This window comes from Lontra canadensis, unplaced genomic scaffold, assembly GCF_010015895.1.
Source record: "Lontra canadensis isolate GAN:19392208 unplaced genomic scaffold, GSC_riverotter_1.0 scaffold4, whole genome shotgun sequence".
In the NCBI taxonomy this organism is placed as follows: domain Eukaryota; kingdom Metazoa; phylum Chordata; class Mammalia; order Carnivora; family Mustelidae; genus Lontra; species Lontra canadensis.
The window spans coordinates 24,830,712-24,855,307 of record NW_022630998.1 but is presented as its reverse complement, the minus strand read 5'-3'; positions in this window follow the sequence as shown (position 1 = coordinate 24,855,307).

The window sequence follows — 24,596 nt, the reverse complement described above, 5'->3', positions numbered from 1 at the left end:
AAATGCTGATTATAAATGTAAATGTCTCATGAATCCTGAGTCCTATTCTTACAAAACTTACCCTCTAGCAAGGAAGTCTTCATAATATAATATATGACAATATATGGAAAATACCACGATACTTGTCCAAACACCATGCTATTGGCAGTTTGAAGAAAGGAAAAATATTTTTAAAATAATATTTTAAGTCTAAGTATTTTTAGCAGTCATTAAATTCCTCAGATTTGCTTTGCTATTTAAGTCCCTCATTTTTCATTAAACTTTGGGTATTTAAAAAGCCAAAAAGAATTCTTCAATTAGTTTATGATCAAATGTGAAATCTTGCTCTTCAGTATCTTCATTACCCTCTGTTGGATACTGCAAAAGCACAAAATAATATTCTTTCAATTATTATCTTAGTTTCCACATCTTATTAGCACTTTCTTCACTAAATACAATGAAAAGAGTCCAAAGTTAAATGTCGTCCTATGGCTCCTTAAGGCACCGCAAGAGGAATGTCAGCTCCAGAAGAGTATTGTCTTGATTCAGGATGTACTCGGAAACACAGTAAGACTTGCGGCATATTTACAAGTCTTCCTCCTTCCCACCCCCTACCCAGGTAAGGCTTTTAAGACCTACTGATGGAACTCTCCCAAAGCTCAAGCTGTTGCCTGGTTATAACTTTACCAACCCTTGGAAGCTGGCTCTCTCAGACGACTTGGGAACTACTGTATTTAGGTCACTCACAAGCACGACTTATAAAATACAACATAATACTCTGATTCAGCTTCCTAATGTGCCTCATGGACTTCTAAGGTGTAGCTCAGAGACCAAGATCTGATTTTTAAGTTATGTGCCTTTGAATTTACCAATATGTCATGAAGCTTTTCTTCATTTTCACTTTGCTTTTACTTTTAGTAAAAAATATATATGTATTTTTTCTACTCCCCTACTTTCAAATAGCTCTAACAGTTGATAATAATGTTACATCACAACTAACTAGCATTAGTAAGAGATGAAATGGAGATAAAACATGAAATATTTCAGAAACAACTAACCATGTACAAATGTGTGTGTATCATTCTCTGAGTGGTAGGCAGAGTAGTACTCTAAGTCAAGACTTGTTGTATGGTAAATATGTTTTTAGAATACCCCAAGAGAAAGACCAGGCAAATGACATTACATTCACTGATTCACAAAAGAAGCTTTATAAATATTCCCTTAACATATGAAAAATGTCCAGACATGTTGGAATTAAAGTATTTTAGATTAAAGCAAAAGTATTTTTGTCTGCCAAACATTTTTTAGTACTCATTGTTGGCAAGGGTACAGTGAAAGAGGCACTCTTACATATTCCTGATGGGACTGTGAACTAGATCAATTCTGGAAGGCTAGTTGCCATTTGTATCAAGAGCCTTGATAGTCACATGTAAAATGGGGGAAACTGCAAAAAGCATTCATTTCTCTCTTCTTCTCTTTGTACTTGGCCCTATATAGTTCTTATATGCCTTTTGTACAGTCTTATTTTCCATTTAAAGGAAGGGTTTCTACCGGAATATTTCAACAAGACTTGAGGAAAAATGTCACAGATTGTGAAATCAGAATAGTCCCATGACTCATGGATATGGGACTAGAATATGATTTGGGGTTATCTCCCATTAGAGAAAGGCTTATGTGTGGAATAGTTGATTATGTTGTATCAATTGTATGTTGGAGGAGAAGGGAATTTTGGTCAGCCAAGAATTAGATAGTAGGCAAATTAGTTGTTCAATATAACTGATAGTGGTTTTGTATGTTTATTTTTTGTCTGACCACCATCATTTATTGAAGAACTCTATAAAGTTCTATTAAAGTATAAAGTTCTATTAAAACCACACTATGGTATGAATTTATGTTAATTCTTTCACCTTATGGTGAGAACATGACCCAAATTAAGGCAAATATATTCTCTTTTCCAAAAACGTAATCTTTTTAAAAATTTATTTATTTGAGAGAGAGAGAGAGAGACCGAGCATGAGAAGGGAGAGAGTTAGAGGGAGAAGGAGACTCCCGGCTGAGCAGGGAGCCCAATGTGGGACTTGATCCTGGGACTCTGGGATCACAACCTGAGGTGAAGGCAGTTGCTCAATCAACTGAGCCACCCAGGTGCTGCTCCAAGAATATGAATCTTAAATGGAAGCACACAGGGATAGAAAACAGTTGGCACTGAGTCCCTTAAGGGCCAACCCTTAATAAACCCTCCATTTATTTCTGCTGCAGAGGTCACAGGGATTTCTCTTGCTATCAAGACCTAATTACAACTTACTTTGTTCTGTGAGTTACACAATATTCTTCCAACAAATATTTTTCTTATTTAAAAAAGAAGGACAAAAAAATGAAGGAAGGAGGAAAGAAGAGAAGGAAGAAATTGCTCATAACTTTGACCTAATAATTTCATTCCTAGGAATTTTCTTAAGAAAAATATGAGACGTTAACCTAAAAATGCACATGTAAAGTAAATCTACATTGGTGAAAAGTAAGAACAAATGAAAGGAGCATACTGGAATACTATACTATTAAAACAATTATTTTAAATAATACTTTATAACAGTGGGAATGATTATGGTAGTCATAACAAGACAAAGCAACAACCAGAATATAAACCATATACTATATAATCCCAGTGAAACACACACACATAGACAATCATGTAATGTTAGGAAGAGAATCTATTACATGCTGACAGTGGTTATCTTTGGGGTATAGAATTGTCTGATGTATCAACTTTAATGAAATCTCATTTAAAATGAATTATAACAAAGTCCCCATAATTTTTCTTTGTTTCCACATTCTATCTTAATGAAAAAAGCAAATGTTATTCAGTTATTAAAAAAAGAAAAACTATGATTTAGATGCTGTAACTTTCACAGTGAGACTGAGAACTTTTTACACTTCTGTTTCCAATCCATTTCATCCAATTCAAAAATCCAAAGTAATTTTCTCTTCTATGTAGCTGGGCCAGGGGTAAGGAAGTTGGAAGGGCATGACAATATACTAGAGTTCCAAGACTTACTCTCTGTGTGCCACTCAATTCACTTATTACAAATTATTTTATACATTTCATACCCTATATCATAGCTCCTTATGACCTCTGACCATCAACTTCCACCTTCTACCTACCTACACATGCTATTATTCATTCTGGCTATGTGAAATTCAAATTCAACAAAGGTAATCATAATATAAATTTTTTTTTCTGATGTTGCTTAATTTCAATGTTGCCACTATAATGTTTTCTTCTATTAAGTTTATTTATGTGATACATTAAAGAGAGCTTCTCTTGGGGGCACCTGAGTGGCAGGCACAGTTAAACATATGAATATTGGTTTTGGCTCAGGTCCTGATCTCAGGGTTGTGAGATTGAGCCCCTTGTCAGGCTCTGTGCAGAATCTGCTTAAGACTCTCCCTTTCCCTCTGCCTCTCCCTACCACATGTTCACTCACTCTCTTTTAAATAAATAAATATATCTTTAAAAAGAGAGAGAACTTTCCTGGAAACTACTATTTATAACCAATCCTTTAAAAAGGTGTTTTGCATTAAATAATTGAAAAAATAATCTTTGGGTAAAAATAAAGATGAAAGCTTTTTGTACTCAGCTTATATTGCATTACTTTGCACATTCACTTACATGATTATAAATGGTCTTATGCTATTTGAGTCTATTATCTCAACCGGACTGTCTATTCTTTAAAGGAAAGAACTATTATTCCATTCTCTGCGTTTCCCCTACACAGTGCTTTACACAATATCTTATATACATCAGTGGCTTAACACGTTTTCTAATCCACTTTATCATTTTTTATACCATGATTCAGAATTTTATAGTAACTAGTTTTCGAAGAGCCATTAATAATAGTACCTGTGGAAACAGTGAGTACTGAAGCAAACCAGGGGGGTAATTTTTACCTGTTCCCAGTCTAAATAACCTACTGGTATTATTTTAATTTAGTTTGTCTAATAATTAGTTTATCTTGACGTCAAAGTTTGTCTCCTTAAAATACAGTATTTTAGCATTTAAAACTAAAAATCCGATCTAAATTAAACTGGGAGAACATGACCTCTAAAATTCCCTTCATTGATCTCTTATTTAGAATGAGCTGCCATTTGAAATGGGTTAGCCTAAGATGAAATTGTGTGAACCAACTCACTTCAGTGAAAACAAATTTTTTTAAAGAATCCCTGAATTTGTAAAATAAAATTCAGCTATTCTAGTATTTATCTAAAAAAAAAAAAGAAGTGAAGAATACAACAGTCCTCTCTCCTACTTCTATCTCTCCACCTATAGCTATACACAAATACATGTAAATGTATGTATTATTCGCTTGTCTTAAAAAAATGAAAAGGTAGACTTTAAAAGGTTGTTACCTTAAAAAGGAGAGCAACCACAGAATTAAAGGACAGAGATGGAACACAGAACTCCAAGATACACCGACTGAATTCATGTAAATCTTTGAACATAATTCATAAAACAAAGCCAAATTGATATAAATGCAACCAGTACCTAAAAATCAAAAGCAAAATGAAGCAAATAAACCAAATGACACAGTGTATCAGTGGTACAAATCACAGGGAAAAACTATTTTAAGTAGCTTGAAACAGTGATTTGACAGAATTTGGTAGTGTGCATCTTAAAGGCAAAAAAGTATTTGGGAGGAAAACCAAACTTAAGCAGCTTTTGCTAATATTGTTTTTTAAATCACTATGTTCAGCTATGATTGACAGATAAAAAGCTGTACATATTTAATGTATATAATTTGATGAGTCTGGGGCTAAGTACACATACATCTTTGAAACCGTCACTGCCATCAAAGATATAAATGTATCTGTCACCTCCCAAAGTGATGTGTCCTCCTGCCCCCTTTATTGTTATTATTTGTGTATGTGGTAATAAGAATAATGTAACAGAAGATATGTCTTCTCAGCAAACTTTAAATATACAATATAGTATTGTTAGCTCTAGAAACTACACTGTACAGTAGATCTCTGGAACTCATTTGCCTTATATAACTGAAACATTATACTCCTTAATCAGCATCTCTCCATTTTCCCTCCCCTAGCCCATGGTACTCTCTGCTTCTACAGATTTGACTCTCTTATGTTCCACATATAAGCAAGATCATACAGTGTTTGTCAGTAATCATACTGTTTATGTTAATGCTAGTAGTGTTATTCTGAGCCTACTAAATGCATATAACGAGATAAAGCAAATAAGTAACTAAATTGTGTTATTTACACCTTGGACTTTTAGTAAGAAGAAAGGAGATAAAGATAATAATGTAAATTAGTTAAAAAAACAAAAAAGTAATCCTGAATTTGAATTGGAAGTACCAAGATGAACCCATGATTTCTTTTTTCTTAAATAAAAAAGCCTAGAAAGAGCCGAGTTAGTAGTATTGGGTATCTCTAACATTTGTATTATGCTTTCTAAATATCATGTCCTCACTTGGAGAAATAGCTGAGGGGAGGACACTGGATACAGAAGCATCAAGTGATGCCCTTAGAAATCCACTGGGTTTGAAACTCTTCTCGTCTGCCTCCACTGTGTAGCAGCAATCCTAAGCCCACAAGGGTCTGTTACTTATGTCAATAAAGAAAATCTTGTCTTTATATTTTATGAAACAAGTGGCAGTCAGAGCTTCAAATTCAATGGAATTAGGGGAAAAAAAATCCTCTGCCCCACACATGAAAAAGAGAATCTCAGATTTGGTAGAATCCAAGACTGTGGAGCTGAAAATCAAAAATTTTACAACTGAGTCACAGGAAAGATGATGGAAGGGGACATATTTCAACTCCTTTTTCTAATTCCCATATATTCTATTAAAGATACAGTACATGATAGTGGCTATGAGTTGAGGACATATACCAACTCATAGAAGACAAAGCTAAAATCCCAAAGCCGATGGCTTAAATAAGCATCTTGAAATGTTCTACACTTGATCTTAGCCAAAAGGCCGAGAAGCGATTGCATTTTGCAATGTTCTATTAAGCCATCTGCTTCTGGGTAAGGAATATATGTTGAGACCAGTGAATATCTTGTTCTAGGGCCTATCATAACACCTTCTTTATCATAAAATTGGTTATTTGGGCTGAAGTAACATTGTGTGGGAACTTATCATGTTAAGAGATGACTAAGCCCTGGTGGTCATGATGGCAGCATTTCAAGAGTAAAGGCAAATCAATATCAAGTATATGGCAAGGATCAATCTGGTGAGGATTCATCACTGACCATGTAGGATAGATGGTAATGATGTTACAAAACTGCCACAAAGTGGCTGACTAATCCACCTTGAGAATGCTACCATATTGAGTAGTCAGAATCCATTTCTGGGAACAGCAAGTCAAGACCTCAGCAAAGGCAGTAGCATGGTCAGGTTCATTGAGAAGGAACACATACTATTGGGCCCACACAAAGCCTTCTGTCATACCATCCTGAACACATTCTTCATGGGCCCACTGTATCTGTAGTAGAATGTTCCTCTAGTTTCTAAGAGCCTCTCCACAATCAAGGCTCACATATTCATTAACATAAAATTCTATTATGCCCAATTCTACCAGTTGACCTATACACTTCTGCTTTAGATAGCCTCAGACCTTCTCCTCTAATTTTGTCCCTTTAATGGCCCTAACCAAATCATTTACCACTAGACAGTAGTCTGTGTATATCTGCATTTCAGTCCACTTTTCCTTGTATGAAAAGCAAATAACTAAGTTTCTGCTCATAGCTCTAGGCACTGAAGTATTACTTTTTACCTCTATTAATCACAGTGAGCCCAAAATATGACAACTGTGCACTTTGGACTAGTACTTTTCATGTGGGTCTAACACCAACATACTATTCAGTATTATTCAATTTACAGATTAAATCCTCTCATAGTGCCACTTTGCTTTAAAATAATGAGGGAGGGAAAATAGAGCTAGCAACTGGGCAAGGTATAGAAAAAACAAGATTGGCCATAAGTTGATAATTCTTAAAGCTGAGCAATGGCTACAAAAGTATGTCTTGACACAGGAGAGTCAAGATGGCGGAGAAGTAGCAGTTGAGACTACTTCAGGTTGCAGAAGATCAGCTAGATAGCTTATCTAAAGATTGCAAACACCTACAAATCCAACAGGAGACTGAAGAGAAGAAGAACAGCAATTCAAGAAACAGAAAATCAACCACTTTCTGGAAGGTAGGACTGGCGGAGAAGTGAATCCAAAGCGACGGGAAGATAGACCGCGGGGGGAGGGGCCGGCTCCCGGCAAGCGGCAGAGCAACAGAGCACAAAATCGGGACTTTTAAAAGTCTGTTCCGCTGAGGGACATTGCTCCAGAGGCTTAACTGGGGTGAAGCCCACACGGGGCCAGTGTGGCCTCAGGTCCCGCAGGGTCACAGAAGGATCGGGATGTCTGAGTGTCGCAGAGCTTGCAGGTATTAGAACGGGGAAGCCGGCTACAGAGACGGAGCCGAGGAGTGAGCTCACAGCTCGGGCTTACCTTGAACCGGTAGCAGGCTCGGTTGGCTGGGAGCGCGGCCGGAGGCCAGGCAGACGGGAGTAATTGGGCGCTGTTCTCTGAGGGAGCACTGAGGAGTGGGGCCCCGAGCTCTCGGCTCCTCCGGGCCGGAGACTGGGAGGCCGCCATCTTCATTCCCGTCCTCCGGAACTCTATGGAAAGTGCTCAGGGAACAAAAGCTCCCGAAAGCAAACCCGAGCGGATTACTCAGCCCGGCCCCTGGTAAGGGCGGTGCAACTCCGCCTGGGGCAAAGACACTTGAGAATCACTACAACAGGCCCCTCCCCCAGAAGATCAACAAGAAACCCAGCCAGGACCAAGTTCACTTACGAGGAGTACAGTTTCAATACCAAGGAGAGCCGCGGAATTCCAGAGGAGGAGAAAGCAAAGCATGGAACTCATGGCTTTCTCCCCATGATTCTTTAGTCTTGCAGTTAATTTAATTTTTTTTTCTTTTTCAATTTTTTTTCTCTTCTTCTGCTAAATTTTTTTAACTTTTACCCTTTTCTTTTTTAAAGTTTTTTAACTAGTTTATCTAATATGTATATATTTTTTTTCCTTTTTATATTTTTTTCATTATTGGTTTTCTTTTTTTTTTTCTTTTTTTTTTTTTTTCTTTCTGAACCTCTTTTTATCCCCTTTCCCCGCCCCCTCAAGATTTGGGATCTCTTTTGATTTGGCTAAAGCATATTTTCCTGGGGTTGTTGCCACCCTTTCAGTATTTTATTTACTCCTTCATATACTCCTATCTGGACAAAATGACAAGGCGGAAAAATTCACCACAAAAAAAAGAACAAGAGGCAGTACCAAAGGCTAGGGACCTAATCAATACAGACATTGGTAATATGTCAGATCTAGAGTTCAGAATGACGATTCTCAAGGTTCTAGCTGGGCTCGAAAAAGGCATGGAAGATATTAGAGAAACACTCTCGGGAGATATAAAAGCCCTTTCTGGAGAAATAAAAGAACTAAAATCTAATCAAGTTGAAACCAAAGTGACAAAGAGAAAATCCTGAAAGCAGCCCGGGAGAAGAAGTCTGTAACATACAATGGTAAAAATATTAGATTGGCAGCAGACTTATCCACAGAGACCTGGCAGGCCAGAAAGAGCTGGCATGATATATTCAGAGTACTAAACGAGAAAAACATGCAGCCAAGAATACTATATCCAGCTAGGTTATCATTGAAAATAGGAGAGATTAAAAGCTTCCAGGACAAACAAAAACTGAAAGAATTTGCAAACACCAAACCAGCTCTACAGGAAATATTGAAAGGGGTCCTCTAAGCAAAGAGAGACCCTAAAAGTAGTAGATCAGAAAGGAACAGAAACAATATATAATAGCAGTCACCTTACAGGCAATACAATGGCACTAAATTCATATCTCTCAATAGTTACCCTGAATGTTAATGGGCTAAATGCCCCAATCAAAAGACACAGGGTATCAGAATGGATAAAAAAACAAAACCCATCTATATGTTGCCTACAAGAAACTCATTTTAAACCCGTAGACACCTCCAGATTTAAAGTGAGGGGGTGGAAAAGAATTTACCATGCTAATGGACATCAGAAGAAAGCAGGAGTGGCAATCCTTATATCAGATCAATTAGATTTTAAACCAAAGACTATAATAAGAGATGAAGAAGGACACTATATCATACTCAAAGGATCTGTCCAACAAGAAGATCTAACAATTTTAAATATCTATGCCCCTAACGTGGGAGCAGCCAACTATATAAACCAATTAATAACAAAATCAAAGAAACACATCAACAATCATACAATAATAGTAGGGGACTTTAACACGCCCCTCACTGAAATGGACAGATCATCCAAGCAAAAGATCAACAAGGAAATAAAGGCCTTAAATGACACACTGGACCAGATGGACATCACAGATATATTCAGAACATTTCATCCCAAAGCAACAGAATACACATTCTTCTCTAGTGCACATGGAACATTCTCCAGAATAGATCACATCCTTGGTTCTAAATCAGGTCTCAACCGATATCAAAAGATTGGTATCATTCCCTGCATATTTTCAGACCACAATGCCCTGAAGCTAGAACTCAATCACAAGAGGAAATTTGGAAAGAACCCAAATACATGGCGACTAAACAGCATCCTTCTAAAGAATGAATGGGTCAACCAGGAAATTAAAGAAGAATTGAAAAAATTCATGGAAACAAATGATAATGAAAATACAACAGTTCAAAATCTGTGGGACACAACAAAGGCAGTCCTGAGAGGAAAATATATAGCGGTACAAGCCTTTCTCAAGAAACAAGAAAGGTCTCAGGTACACAACCTAACCCTACACCTAAAGGAGCTGGAGAAAGAAAAGAAAGAAACCCTAAACCCAGCAGGAGAAGAGAAATCATAAAGATCAGAGCAGAAATCAATGAAATAGAAACCAAAAAAACAATAGAAAAAATCAACGAAACTAGGAGCTGGTTCTTTGAAAGAATTAATAAGATTGATAAACCCCTGGCCAGACTTATCAAAAAGAAAAGAGAAAGGACCCAAATCAATAAAATCATGAATGAAAGAGGAGAGATCACAACTAACACCCAAGAAATACAGACAATTATAAGAACATATTATGAGCAACTCTATGCCAACAAATTTGACAATCTGGAAGAAATGGATGCATTCCTAGAGACATATAAACTACCACAACTGAACCAGGAAGAAATAGAAAGCCTGAACAGACCCATAACCAGTAAGGAGATTGAAACAGTCATCAAAAATCTCCAAACAAACAAAAGCCCAGGGCCAGACGGCTTCCCAGGGGAATTCAACCAAACATTTAAAGAAGAACTAAACCTATTCTCCTGAGACTGTTCCAAAAAATAGAAATGGAAGGAAAACTTCCAAACTCCTTTTATGAGGCCAGCATCACCTTGATCCCAAAACCAGACAAGGATCCCATCAAAAAAGAGAACTACAGACCAATATCCTTGATGAACACAGATGCAAAAATTCTCACCAAAATACTAGCCAATAGGATTCAACAGTACATTAAAAGGATTATTCACCACGACCAAGTGGGATTTATTCCAGGGCTGCAAGGTTGGTTCAACATCCGCAAATCAATCAATGTGATACAACACATTAATAAAAGAAAGAACAGGAACCATATGATACTCTCAATAGATGCTGAAAAAGCATTTGACAAAGTACAGCATCCCTTCCTGATCAAAACTCTTCAAAGTGTAGGGATAGAGGGCACATACCTCAATATTATCAAAGCCATCTACGAAAAACCCATCGCAAATATCATTCTCAATGGAGAAAAACTGAAAGCTTTTCCGCTAAGGTCAGGAACACGGCAGGGATGTCCGTTATCACCACTGCTATTCAATATAGTACTAGAAGTCCTAGCCTCAGCAATCAGACAACAAAAAAGAAATTAAAGGCATCCAAATCGGCAAAGAAGAAGTCAAACTATCACTCTTCGCGGATGATATGATACTCTATGTGGAAAACCCAAAAGACTCCACTCCAAAACTGCTAGAACTCGTACAGGAATTCAGTAAAGTTTCAGGATATAAAATCAATGCACAGAAATCAGTCGCATTTCTCTACACCAACAACAAGACAGAAGAAAGAGAAATTAAGGAGTCCATCCCATTTACAATTGCACCCAAAACTATAAGATACCTGGGAATAAACCTAACCAAAGAGGCGAAGAATCTGTACTCAGAAGACTACAAAGTATTCATGAAAGAAATTGAGGAAGACACAAAGAAATGAAAAAACGTTCTATGCTTATGGATTGGAAGAACAAATATTTTAAAAATGTCTATGCTACCTAAAGCAATCTATACATTTAACACAATCCCTATCAAAATACCATCAAATTTTCTCAAAGAAATGGAACAAATGATCCCAAATTTATATGGAACCAGAAAAGACCTCGAATAGCCAGAGAAATGTTGAAAAAGAAAGCCAAAGTTGGTGGCATCACAATTCCAGACTTCAAACTCTATTACAAAGCTGTCATCATCAGGACAACATGCTACTGGCAAAAAAAAAACAGACACATAGATCAAAAGAACAGAATAGAGAGCCCAGAAATGGACCCTGAACTCTATGGTCAACTAATCTTCGATAAAGCAGGAAAGAATGTCCAATGGAAAAAAGATAGCCTCTTCAACAAATGGTGTTGGGAAACTTGGACAGCCACATGCAGAAGAATGAAACTGGACCATCTCCTTACACCACACACAAAAATAGACCCAAAATGGATGAAAGACCTCAACGTGAGAAAGGAATCCATCAAAATCCTTGAGGAGAAGACAGATAATAACCTCTTCGGCCTCAGCCACATCAACTTCTTCCTAGAAACATCACCAAAGACAAGAGAAGCAAGGGCAAAAATGAACTATTGGGACTTCTTCAAGATCAAAAGCTTTTGCATAGCAAAGGAAACAGTCAACAAAACCAAAAGACAACTGACAGAATGGCAGAGGGTATTTGCAAATGACATATCAGATAAAGGGCTAGTATCCAAAATCTATAAAGACCTTATCAAACTCAACACCCAAAGAACAAATAATCCAATCAAGAAATGGGCAGAAGACATGAACAGACATTTCTGTGAAGAAGACATCCAAATGGCCCATAAAGACATGAAAAAGTGCTCAACATCACACATCATCAGGGAGATACAAATCAAAAACATAGTGAGATACCACCTCTCACCAGTCTGAATAGCTAAGATTAATAAGTCAGGAAATGATAGATGTTGGCAAGGATGCAGAGAAAAGGTAACCCTCCTATGTTGTTGGTGGGAATGCAAGCTGGTGCAACCACTGTGGAAAATAGTATGGAGGTTCCTCAAAAAAGTTGAAAATAGAGTTACCCTATGACCCAGCAATCACACTACTGGGTTACCTACCCTAAAGATACAAATGTAGTGATAGGAAGGGGGCACATGCACCCGAATGTTTATAGCAGCAATGTCCACAATAGCCAAACTATGGAAAGAGCTGAGATGTCCATCAACAGATGAATGGATAAAGAAGAGGTGATGTATGTATATATATATATAATAGACTACTATGCAGCCATCAAAAACCCCTGAAATCTTGCCATTTACAATGATGTGGATGAAACTAGAGGGTATTATGGTAAACAAAGTCAGTCAATGAGAGAAAGAGAACAATCATATGTTCCCTCTGATATGAGGAGTTTAAGAGGCAGAGTGGGGGTTAATGGTGGGAAGGGAGGGAAAAATGAAACAAGACGGGACTGGGGAGGGAAACAAACCATAGGAGATTCTTAATCTTAGGAAACAAACACTGAGTGTTGCTGGAGGGGAGGATGGGTAAGAGGGGTAGGGTGGCTGGTGTGATGGACCCTGGGGAGGGTATGTGATACGGTAGGTGCTGCAAATTATCTAAGACTGATGATTCACAGACCTGTACCGCTGAAACAAATAATACATTACATGTTAATTAAAAAATAATAAAAAATAAAAATAACTAAACAATTTTTAAAAAAGCATACTATGCAAAAATAGATAACTAAATGTCTAAGAGTAAGAAAAGTAACATGTTACAGTCACTAGACAGTTTTATAATTCTTCACGAATGATAGCAATGAAAATAGCAAATGTTTACAAACTAATGATGGATGACAAATTGATATCCAGTATCACAAGTGTACTCAGATTAAAATTGAATATAAAAATAATGAAAAGATATATAGCGATACTATATTAATGATCTAATACTTGTGTTTAGAGTTGATATTAACTAAACTTACTAAGTATACAATAGAGTGAATTTATTTTTATTTCATGACTATCACATTCTAAAGACTGTATTCACTGAACTCGTTTTATGCCCAGAGATTTATAAATGCTTTGGGACTGTATGGTACCAGGATAATAGGAAAAAAGCTAACCTGTTGGAACACAACCCGGATCCCCGACAATGTGACTAGGGTCCTGTCGGATCCTGAGAGAAAACTCCAGGAGAAGGAGGGCAAGAGTCTTCCTAGGCCGATGCCCGGAATAAACACAAGAGGATCCCCAGAGTGCTTTCATGTCCTCCTTTAGATGGATCTGATAAGTGTGGAGAATCCTTAACTTGCTCTTGTCATTTAGAGCTAAGAGATAATCATTGTTGTGCACTTGTGGCACTTGATTGCCTGCACATAGTCCACGTCCTGCACTTAGCTCAGATCTCACATGCAGTTCACGTCCTGCATGTAAATCTATATCCCATCTGTAACCAGATCTTGTTTAAAGTATAAGAGAAGTGATTGTTAAGAAATAAAGCCGTCTACTCATCATCAGTCAGTAGTCCCCCTCGTCATTTCGGCTACCATCACCAGGATCCCCACCTTGTAGAGGTGACAAGTGGCGCCCAAACAGGGACCTGAAATTGATGAAGAGTCCCGCAGTGATCGGGAGGCCCTCACAGAGGGAGGTAAGTGAGAAGGATGGGGCAGAATCAAAGTTGTGCCCAGTCTTTTCTAGCATTAATACCACACCTTTTATCTCGGGGAGGTGCTCAAGTATCCAGATGTCAGTTAAGAACTTGTCTGGATATTATTTGAGAATATAATCCTTGGTTTCCCGATGAAGGAACCTTGGAAGAGGCAATTTGGGAGCGAGCATTCCATAATGTGGAAAAGGCTTATAGACAAGGTGAAAAAATTCCTGTGGAATTTTGGGTTACACAGGCGTTGGTAAAAACTGTAATTTTATTTCTTTTTTTTTTAAAGTAATCTCTACACCCAACGTGGGGCTTGAACTCATGATCCTAAGATCAAGAGTCAGGTGCTCTCCTGACGGAGCTAGCCAGATGCCCCTTGTAATTTTACTTCTTGGAGGAGAATGTAAGGAAGAGGATCTTAAGGCTGAAACAGCCGCCTCTCTGCATACATAGGAGTTTGATGGGGGAATCAACCTGACAAATTCAAACTAAAAGTAAAAATTATTTTTCGGCAAAAAGGACAAACGCCATATTTCTCCCTTGGCCACCGCATCTCTGATTCCCTCTGGGCATGAGGATGAGGAATTAGCTGCAGACTTCTTTGGGGGTTAGGGAAATGACACTGGGTTGGATGATAACTTACTCATGTTACAACTAGGACCAACATAAACTAAAAAAACACAATTCTATTTCTACACTGTCTTGCCCCCATGAGCTGCACTTAGTTTTCCCTGTAACTTTCCATGCTAGTGGGCCAAATACTTATGATGGGATGCAAACGGAGATTGTAAGAGAATTTAAAAAGTTCTGTTTCATGTATGGGCCTACTTGTCCTTATTGTTATGAATATTTTTTCAGTTGGAGCAATAATGTCCACTAGATTCCCTATGATTTTCAACTCATAGCTAAGACGGTATTAACCTCTTCTGAATTTCTGAGTTTTTATAATGGAAAATGTGGCTTTCTGAGGAGGCACATGAAAAGGTTAGAAGTTTAGGACAGAGAGGGAACGTCGCAGCAGTCACTTATGATATGCTCATGGGAACAGAAGCTTGGATGACTTCTAATCATCAAACTCATAACGTCCCTCTGCAGCCCTTCACCACATACGTGAGGTAGTCCTACAGGCCTGACAAAAAATTAATTTGGGTACCGATTATACTGCCAGTTATACAAGAATACAACAAGGGCCTAAAGAACCATACGTTGATTTTATTGGCAGGTTAAAAGAATCATTGGAAAAGCAAGTAAGAGGAGGACAAATTCAGGAAATATTCTTAAAACAACTAGCATATGATAGTGCTAATGAAGATTGCCAGGCCCTGATTCGACCTCTTAGAGAATCTGGAAATGTCATGGATTATTTAAAAGCTTGTCGTAATGTAGGATCCTTTAAACATCAGGCCCGAGTAACAGTGTTAGAAACCATGGCTGTTCAAAAACAATTGCAGGCGAAATGTTTTAATTGTGGACAAACAGGACACATAAAAAAAAAAAAAAAAACAATGTCGTCTCCCTCCCTGTATGGTTGCTCCTGCTCCTGCCAATCGCCTAAATAAATCCAAGATTCAACCCCCTAATGTTTGTCCCTGCTGTCAAGGAGGCAAACATTGGGCTAAGAAATGTAAATCAAAAACCAGCAGAGATAGAAATCCGTTGGGATCATCAGGGAAACTCCCTAAGGAGCCAACCCCAGGCCCCAGTACATGTGGGGTCATGGAACTATCCTATTCAGAGACCCAACAGGGACTCTCAGTAATGGACTTAGTCCCTGCTACTCAGGGGAGCGCTGCTCTTGATATCCCTCTCCCTAAGGCTTGCTTTATACATCCATCTCAATGTTCTTATAAATTGTCAACAAACCTATATGGACCTATACCCTCAAATATGGTTGGTCTCATGCTTGGACAGAGTAGTTTAACTATGAAAGGAGTTACAGTACATACATGAGTTACAGAATCCGATTATTATGGTGAGATTCAAATTATGGTTTATGTCACTGTTCCCTGGACCCTTCCAGCAGGTGAGTGAGTCGGCCAACTTCTGTTACTTCCCTGTATTATGCCTACTCAATCTTCAAACCTCAGGGTAGGAGGATTCGGCAGTACTAATAAAAAGATTTATTTTCCTAAGAAACTGTTTGAAGGAAGTTGACTGCAAGTGAAGCTTTCTATTAAGGGATGAATATTTGGAGGGCTTTTAGATTCTGGAGCAGATATCTCTATCATTTTTTGTCAATGTTGGCCATGCCAATGGCCTACAATGCCTGCTGACTATGCCCTTGAAGGTCTTGGCTTTGTAACTACTCAACAATTAAGACTAAAGAGCTGACCTCTGCCATGTGTGGGCCCAGACGGATTACAAGGTCATATTCAACCTTACATTGCCTCCGTACCCATTAATCTCTGGGGATGAGATCTGTTACAACAATGGGATGCTGAAATTCACATACCTCCATCCTCACTTGTAAAAAACATGATGAAAAACATGGGGTATATTCCCGGGAAAGGCTTAGGTAAAACTTACAAGGGGTATGTGAACCTATAGATCTTAACCCTAATGATACTCGTGCTGGGCTGGGTTTTATATAGGGGCCACTGGAGCTGACAAAGCCCCTTCACCAATTCCAGTTACCTGGAAAAGTAACAAGCCTATTTGGACTCCCCAGTGGCCCCTCACATTAGAAAAACTGCAGGCTCTAAAAATTAAAATTCAAGAACAATTAAAAAAAGGACATACTGAACTTTCTTTTTCTCCTTGGAATTCTCTAATTTTTGTTATAAAGAAAAGGTTAGGCAAATGGAGATTATTAATGGATCTCCATAATATTAATGCTGCAATGGTAACTATGGGTACATTACAACCAGGACTTCCTGCTCCCTCTTATATACCTACTAAATGGCCTTTAGTAGTTTTGGATTTATAAGACTGCTTTTACACTATTCCTATCCACCCCTCAGACAAAGAGCATTTTGTGTTTTCAATTCCAACAGTAAATCAACAGGAAACTTTACAAAGATTTCAATGGAAAGTTCTCCTTCACAGCATCGCTAACTCTCCTATGATGTGCCAGTATTTTTTTTTAGGAAAGATTCTTGAGCCCATTTGACAATTATATCCCACATGTTGTATTATTCATTACATGGATGATATCTTACTAGCAGCCCCAACCCCAGAGGTCTTACATCAATTGTTTTCAAATACACAACAGTACCTACAACAGGCTGGTCTTACAACAGCTCCTGAAAAGGTACATTTTACTCCACCCTTCTCCTATTTGGGTCATATTATAGAACGTACCACCGTTCATCCTCAGAAGTTTTCCATTTAGAGTACTTTAAGTACTTTACATACACTAAATGATTTTCAAAAATTATTAGGATATATTAGTTGGTTACGCCCAATTTTGGGTATTCCTACACATCAACTTACACATACATCTATTTGCCACTCTTGAGGGAGACCCTAACCTTGATAGTCCTCGAAGCTTAACAGGAACTTCAGTTCCTTGAAGAATGCTTTCATCAAATGTTCTTGCATCAATACGATCCTGCATTACCTTTACTGTTATTTTCTATTCCCTACACCCCTAGAGGGGTGACAGCTCAACAAGACTCTCCTTTAGAATGGATCTACTTGAAACACCGAGCTCCTAAGGTTTTAACTGCATATGTTGACCTCCTTGCAGACCTCATTATCCTTGGCCGAACCAGATGTCTTCAAATATTGGGATACGAACCTCACGTTATCATTCTTCCTATTTCTATAAAACATTTTTCTTCCCTATTTCCCCTCCCTATTTTTCTTGAGGGAAATAGGGAAGAAAATGGATCTCCTTAATGCTTTAGCAGGATATTCTGGAACCACTGGAAACCATTACCCTGCGGGTAAATTATGGGATTTCCTAAAAAATCATTTGTAATTTCTAATATCTATAAAACTAGTCCAATTACAGGCACTCCCGTGTATTATACTGATGGCTCCTCGACTGGAAAAGGAGGCATACATGGACCTGGATTAAACCTCTCAATTCAAAGCGAGTATGCTTCAGTGCAACAAACAGAAATGTTTGTTCTTACTGCTCTGTTAACTCGTATATCTTCTGCACTTAACATTGTTTCTGATTCTGCTTCTGTGGTTGGTCTCTTTTCTGCCATTGAAATAGCTCAGATATCTACAACACAAAAAAACCATTGACACCTCCTCACAAAACTGCAGTCCCTTGTACGATCATGTCCCCATCCTCTCTATGTCACCCATATTAGGGCCCATTCTTCCCTCCCAGAACCCATGGTAGAAGGTAACTGCCAAGCATATATACTGGTTTGTCTTATTTTCACATCACCGGCAGATGAACACTCAGTTTTGCATACTAACGATAATCGACTACACAACCGTTACCAAATTCCACTACGAAAGGCCATAACATTGTTCAATCCCATCCTATCTGTCGCCCACACACTTCAGAAGCCAATCCTCATGGCTGACAAGCCAACGAACCACGGCAAATGGATGTAACTCATTTCGCTCTATTCCCTCGTCAACCTTATTTACATGTTGTTATTGATACATATTCTAGATTTCTTTGGGCAGTTCCTCAATTCTCCGAGTCCTTTACTGCTGTCCACTCTACTCTATTGCAATGTTTTAGTGTTATGGGGGGGGGGTCCCTACTACCATAAAAACTGATAATGCACCAGCTTACACAAGCCACACATTTCCTGCCTTTTGTTCCGACTGGCAGATTTTTCATACTACAGGTATACCTTAAAACCCACAAAAACAAGGTATAGTTGAACGAGCTCATTGTACACTAAAACTGCAATTATTAAAAAACAAAAAAGGGGGAACCCCAAAGATGTTTTAGCACTCTCTTTTATTTACTCTAAATTTTTTGAATTTACCCCAAGGCGACATTCAGACAGCAGAGAGAAAAACACTTCTCACAATCACAGCAATCCCTTGAAGCATCTATTTCTATTTGGTTCAAATCTTTTAATGAATGGCTCCCTGGCCTCCTATTAAGGAAAGGCAAAGGGTCTGCTTTTATTTCCTCCGATTCTGATGATGGAACCTCTAAAACACTATAGCTTCTTCTCTGGCTCATCAGGTCCCAGAAAACCAATGACCCTCCCCTGCACCCCCGATTTCCGAGAAAGATCTGGAGACACAAGAGACACAGAAGGCCACTCACAAGATACATGTGCTGTCTCTTCGTAAGAAAGGACCCCTGAAAAATATAATAGTACTCATTTTGAATGGGATAAGATCAAATATTTTTTACAAGACTTACGAGGGAATATATCTTTTGACATCCAAGAGCTCCAGCAGGAGATTTTTGAAACTTTCGAAACAAATTGCCAGGCGTTTCTTATGAGGGGCTCCCTACAGGGACCGCTGAGGCCCTGCAGGGCCTTGACCCTCGAGCTTGGTTTCAGAGTATTATGCATTCTGTTTCTGGGGCAGGAATTAGCTTGTTAGTATGTTTTTGTACATTTCTTATAGCGTACTGTCTCTTCAAAAGATGAGCGAACAAACAACAGGCATCTAGCTTGGAATTGGCTCTTAAAGTGTTGCAGTTAAAAAACAAAAAAGGGGGAATTGTTAGAACACAACCCAGATCCTCGCCAATGTGACTGGTCACGTCGGATTCTAAGAGAAAACTCCAGGAGATGGAGGGCAACAGTCTTCATGGGCCAACGCCCGGAATGAACATGGGAGGATCCCTGGAGTGCTTTCCTGTCCTCCTTTAGATAGATCTGATAAGTATGGAGAATCCTTAACTTGTTCTTGTCATTTAAAGCTAAGAGATCATCGTTGTTGGTATATTTGTCGCACTCGATTGCCTGCACGTAGCCCACGTCCTGCACGTAGCTCACATCTCACACACAGTTCATGTCCTGCACGTAAACCTATATCCTGTTTGTAATCGGATCTTGTGTAAAGTATAAAAGAAGTGATTGTAAAAAATAAAGTCATCTACCGATCATCACTCGGTAGTCCCCCCATCGTATCGGCTCCGATTACCAGGATCCCCACCTGATGAAGGTGACACTAACCTTTGAAAATCAGCAGTAAAATGATTTCCGTTTTCTTTCTGCATCATGCCCGGGGTGTGTAAAATTTTCTTTAAAAAATGCCTGCCCTAAGGTACGCTTTAAACAAGTAGTAGTTGACAAGAAGAAGAGAGAAAGAGTAGAAGAAAAAAATGATGAAGGAGTCACCCTAATATAAAAAAATGTACCTCAAGAAAGATACTTTAAGACCCAATACAGTAGTAGCTAATGCAAAAAAATAAAATAAAGCTAGTATGGAATATTCTTCCTTTATTACCAGCATTTATTTTAAAATTAGTTGGTCAAACAGTAGAGCACATTTCCCAAAGAAATGAACACTGGTACTATGCCAGAATGAGGTTTGGCTCTAAAAAGGAGCCATGAGTTTTGCTACTGGTTATGAAACTTGCAGAGGGCCAAAGAACCAGCGAATCAAACTAACCACAAAGACTTTAATATATTTTCTGGCTTCATGATGAGATTAGGTTTGGAGATCTGTTGGAGTTATGAAAGTATATGACTCCAGAAACATATGACACTACCAGGATCTCATAGATTTATAATTATACTGGTAGATAAATTATAATTGAATATGACATTTTCTTTATTGATAAACACATGTGCAGGGCTTCCTCTAGAGAGTAACACAGCATTTAACATTTAATTTACATATGGTCCATCAAAAATATTTCAGCAACATGGATATTTAACATAGAACTATATTCTTCTCATATATAAGGAATTATTACAGTTCTCTAATTTATAGTTCTGAAAACAAAGTCAGTAAAAATAAACTCAAAACATGTAATTTAAATAAATATATTTCCATATGTCACAAATCTACTACTGTATAAAATTCACATTCATTACAAATCCCTTTTTTCTTTTAATTACATAAGAGACACACAGCCTTCCTAACTTGGGATCACAAGATTTTAGAGATTCAAATGGGGTTTTTTAACTAGGTCCCTACTTGGATCCATCACTTAAGAGTTATGTGAACTCAGAGAATTTAAATTTTGTCTCAGTTTTCTTATGCACAGATATTATTAACTTCCTCCTAAGTTTGTTAATAAGTTGAAAAAATGCCTCTGTGAGAGTGTTTAGAATAGCACATGGATGGATGGAGGTGGGTGGGAGGGATGGGATGGCTCCGTGATAGACAATGGGCAGGTTATGTGCTATGGTGAGAAAAAAGTTTAAAAAAAGATAAGAAGTATAGCACATGGAACTTGCTAAGTACTTCATAGTAACTGAGTAAGCACTTTAGTAACATGTAACCTGATTTAGAGTACAAACTTCTCACAAAGAAGAGTTATAAGAACATAATCATTGATGAGGCAGATTGGACCACTTTTCAAAGAAGGCATACTATGCATGCTTTCACTGTAATTTCCTCCACCTTCTGGAGCATTACCTCCTGCTTTAAACTTTCTAATATTCCCAAAGTTCTAGATAACCATTTGCATATCCAATCTCTGGAGGACAACTTAATTGTTTAAAGTACCAAAAGGAAGAAATCTCTTCCTTTAAAGCATTTAGAAATCTTTTTAAGTAAACTCAAATGGAAATCTGGACTACACAAAGTATTACTAACTTGGACTACTATTTTCAAATATATAATATTTAAAAATGGGAACAGTTTATGTAAGAATATTTTATCAGTGATGCTATTATATATATTGGTCAACTGAAAGAAGGGCACTAGAGAATAAAATATGTACAGTGACTTTCCCAAGGTAATAAAGAACCTGGGTGACCATTCCTGATTCCTTAAATCCCTATATCTTGACTGCTTATGTGCGTGGGTATTTTAAGCTGGCCCAAGTCAAAAGGCATAGGTGAAAATTGCTTTATGTGATATGTCTGGCCTGACTTAGAAAATGTCTCAAAAATTTAGATTTTCTGATATAATTGTTATTAAGTATTCCTGTATTGATAATAGAAATTGAGCAGTCTAATTTGTTTTCTCACACTTGTATCTTCAAATACCCATCTCATATGATATTGTTTTAAAACAAAACAAAAAAAATGTGAAAACCATAGAATTTCTTGAAACCATTTTCAGTAATCCTCTGATTTGGTTATATCCATACTGTGTTATAGCCCAATTAGGAGCCTTGCTTCTAGAATTCCCATAAGGTCTTTTTTTTTTTTTTTCCCTAACAGAAATATGACTTTTGAGGATAAATTCATTTCAACTCAGTATTAAATAACCTAGAAAGACAAAACTGTAAAACTATGTGGTACAGTAGAGCCTCTCGCAGGCTGGGCAAAACAAGAATTGATATCATGATTTCTTAAATCATTCCAATTTATTCTAAGGTGTGCTTAAAAGGACTGTAGATTCAGTAAAGTTTCATTTATAATCACAGTGATTTCAAATGTTTGCATAATTCTCCATTGATGTTCATACAAACATGCACATGAACTGTCAACACATGCCTAGCCTTGAGGGCTACAGTTTTATGTCCAAAACCACCATACATGGTCAACCGTCTTGGGCTATTGTGCATCAAAAAGATTATATCTGGTTTGTGTGGGAAAAATGACATTCCCAGTTCTTAAATAAGTGATCTTACTGAATTCATTTCCAAACAGGTAAATAAATCCACCCTGGAATGTTTTTAAAAGCTCACATATTATCAAATACTTCTGTTTTTCCTACTCTTTTCCTTCGATACTCCTCTCTCCATGGAATTATGTTATTCCATGTTAGTCTAGCCCTAGAATGTAGACTTTCAAATACTGTAAATAAATGTGGGGAACTCAAGTTTATGGTATGTGCAATTAGCTGTTGTGCTGAGGACTTTGATATCACAATCTCATCGTTTGGTAAACTTTCCAGTCTCCTTCCTATTTAGCTGAGATCAGGTCACTTTCCCTGAAAATAAAGTTCACAGGACATCTGTGACAAATTTTAATAAAAACAAATACTATCAGGAAACATCACAATTTCCTATGAGAAGATTAGTATTCTGTGTGCAAGCATACCCAGCAAAATACTTAAGTAATAGTGAATGTTCTGTTTAAACTCCTGAAAAAATTTTATCCATTTACCCACTCAATAACTTATTAAATCATTAAATCAGGAAAGACTTTTTGAGGACTTGCTAAATGTTGGTGATAAAAGGGTTAAGAGGAGGTGGCTGCTTTGATAATTCATCTTAAAATTTAGGCTTTGTTGTTGTTGTTGTTATTTCATATTGGTATTTATTTTGTCTTCATTTTCAAGGGACATGATTATTTTTTAAATGCCCACAAATTCTTTGAAAGCTAGGCTTTCTATTCCAATGAATAGTCTGAGTATATATTTTTGTATGTCAGAATCTAAACCATACAGATCAAGGACAGCTCTGGTCCTAAAGTGCAGCTCTGTCATTATGAGCTGCATGACTTCAAGTCTTGGACAACCCCCTAAGCTCAATTTATTCATTTGTAAAGTGCATTCAATAGTAGTACTCTCAGAATCCACTAAGAGAAGCTACTTCTCATGGCTTTCTCATTTATAGATTTCAAATAAATGATAATTTTAGAGTCAATATATAAAAAAATATTTCAAAATCTATTAGTGAATGTCTGGCTGCTTCTTCAGACCTAGAAAGCAAAAAGGAGTGTTGCTCCCAACCTACTAATAGGGAAAAAGATATGTGATTTTCAAAATGATAAATTTTCTTGCACTCATCAGACTGGTGAGATTGCAGGACAACCAATTAGCCTGTAATCTAAAAGGAGATGGCTTCTAAGGAGATATAGTTCTTAAGCACTGATTCATCAAGAGCAGAGCAGGGGAGGAAGATGGGGTAAGTAAGGGGAACTCAGCTAAAAATTTTGTTTCACTGCAGAAGTGTTAGGCTAACATGAGAGTAAAAAGGCCCTGGGAGCCAAAAACATAGGAGAGTCTACAGCCACTCAAAGATTCTTCTCCATTAATCTCTACTAGGCCTCATGAGAATAACTGGAAACAGGGAGACCAGAGAAAGACTTCCTCACAATGCAAATGTCAAAGACCATTCTGTCCATGGAACACGAACCTAAAGTTGTGAGAAAGCCAAGAACACTTACTACTCCAGAGTACAGGTATAGACCCATAGAGCTGGAGAGGGAAAGGAAAAATCCCATTGGTACTGAAGGATCATTAGTCTCCTACCACTGAGGGAAGGGAAGAATCCCTGAAACAAGTTCAAGCCAGGGGCAAAGAGAATAATACTCTACGAAGATAACAGAGAACACACCTGTCTTTCACTGATGGACTGGCAATCAGAGTAACAACCAACAATGGTACACCTCTGGGGGGGAAGGGAAAGAGCATGGAGACAGATGCTCCCTGAGTGTAGGCACGAGAGAACACCTCACAGTAACAGAAAACATTGAAAAAAACCTCTGACAAACCAGTCCCACCCCAAGAACAAGGTCATGCTAGAGAAACCTGGAGTCAGTGGTACCCTGAAGATAGTCACAGGGTACCTGTGATGAAGGTAACATTTTGACCAGGTTGACTCATACTCTAACACAAGCAGCCAAGGAGAAGAAAGCACATGGCTATTTCTAGGCCTAAGTACTTTTACAAATCATACA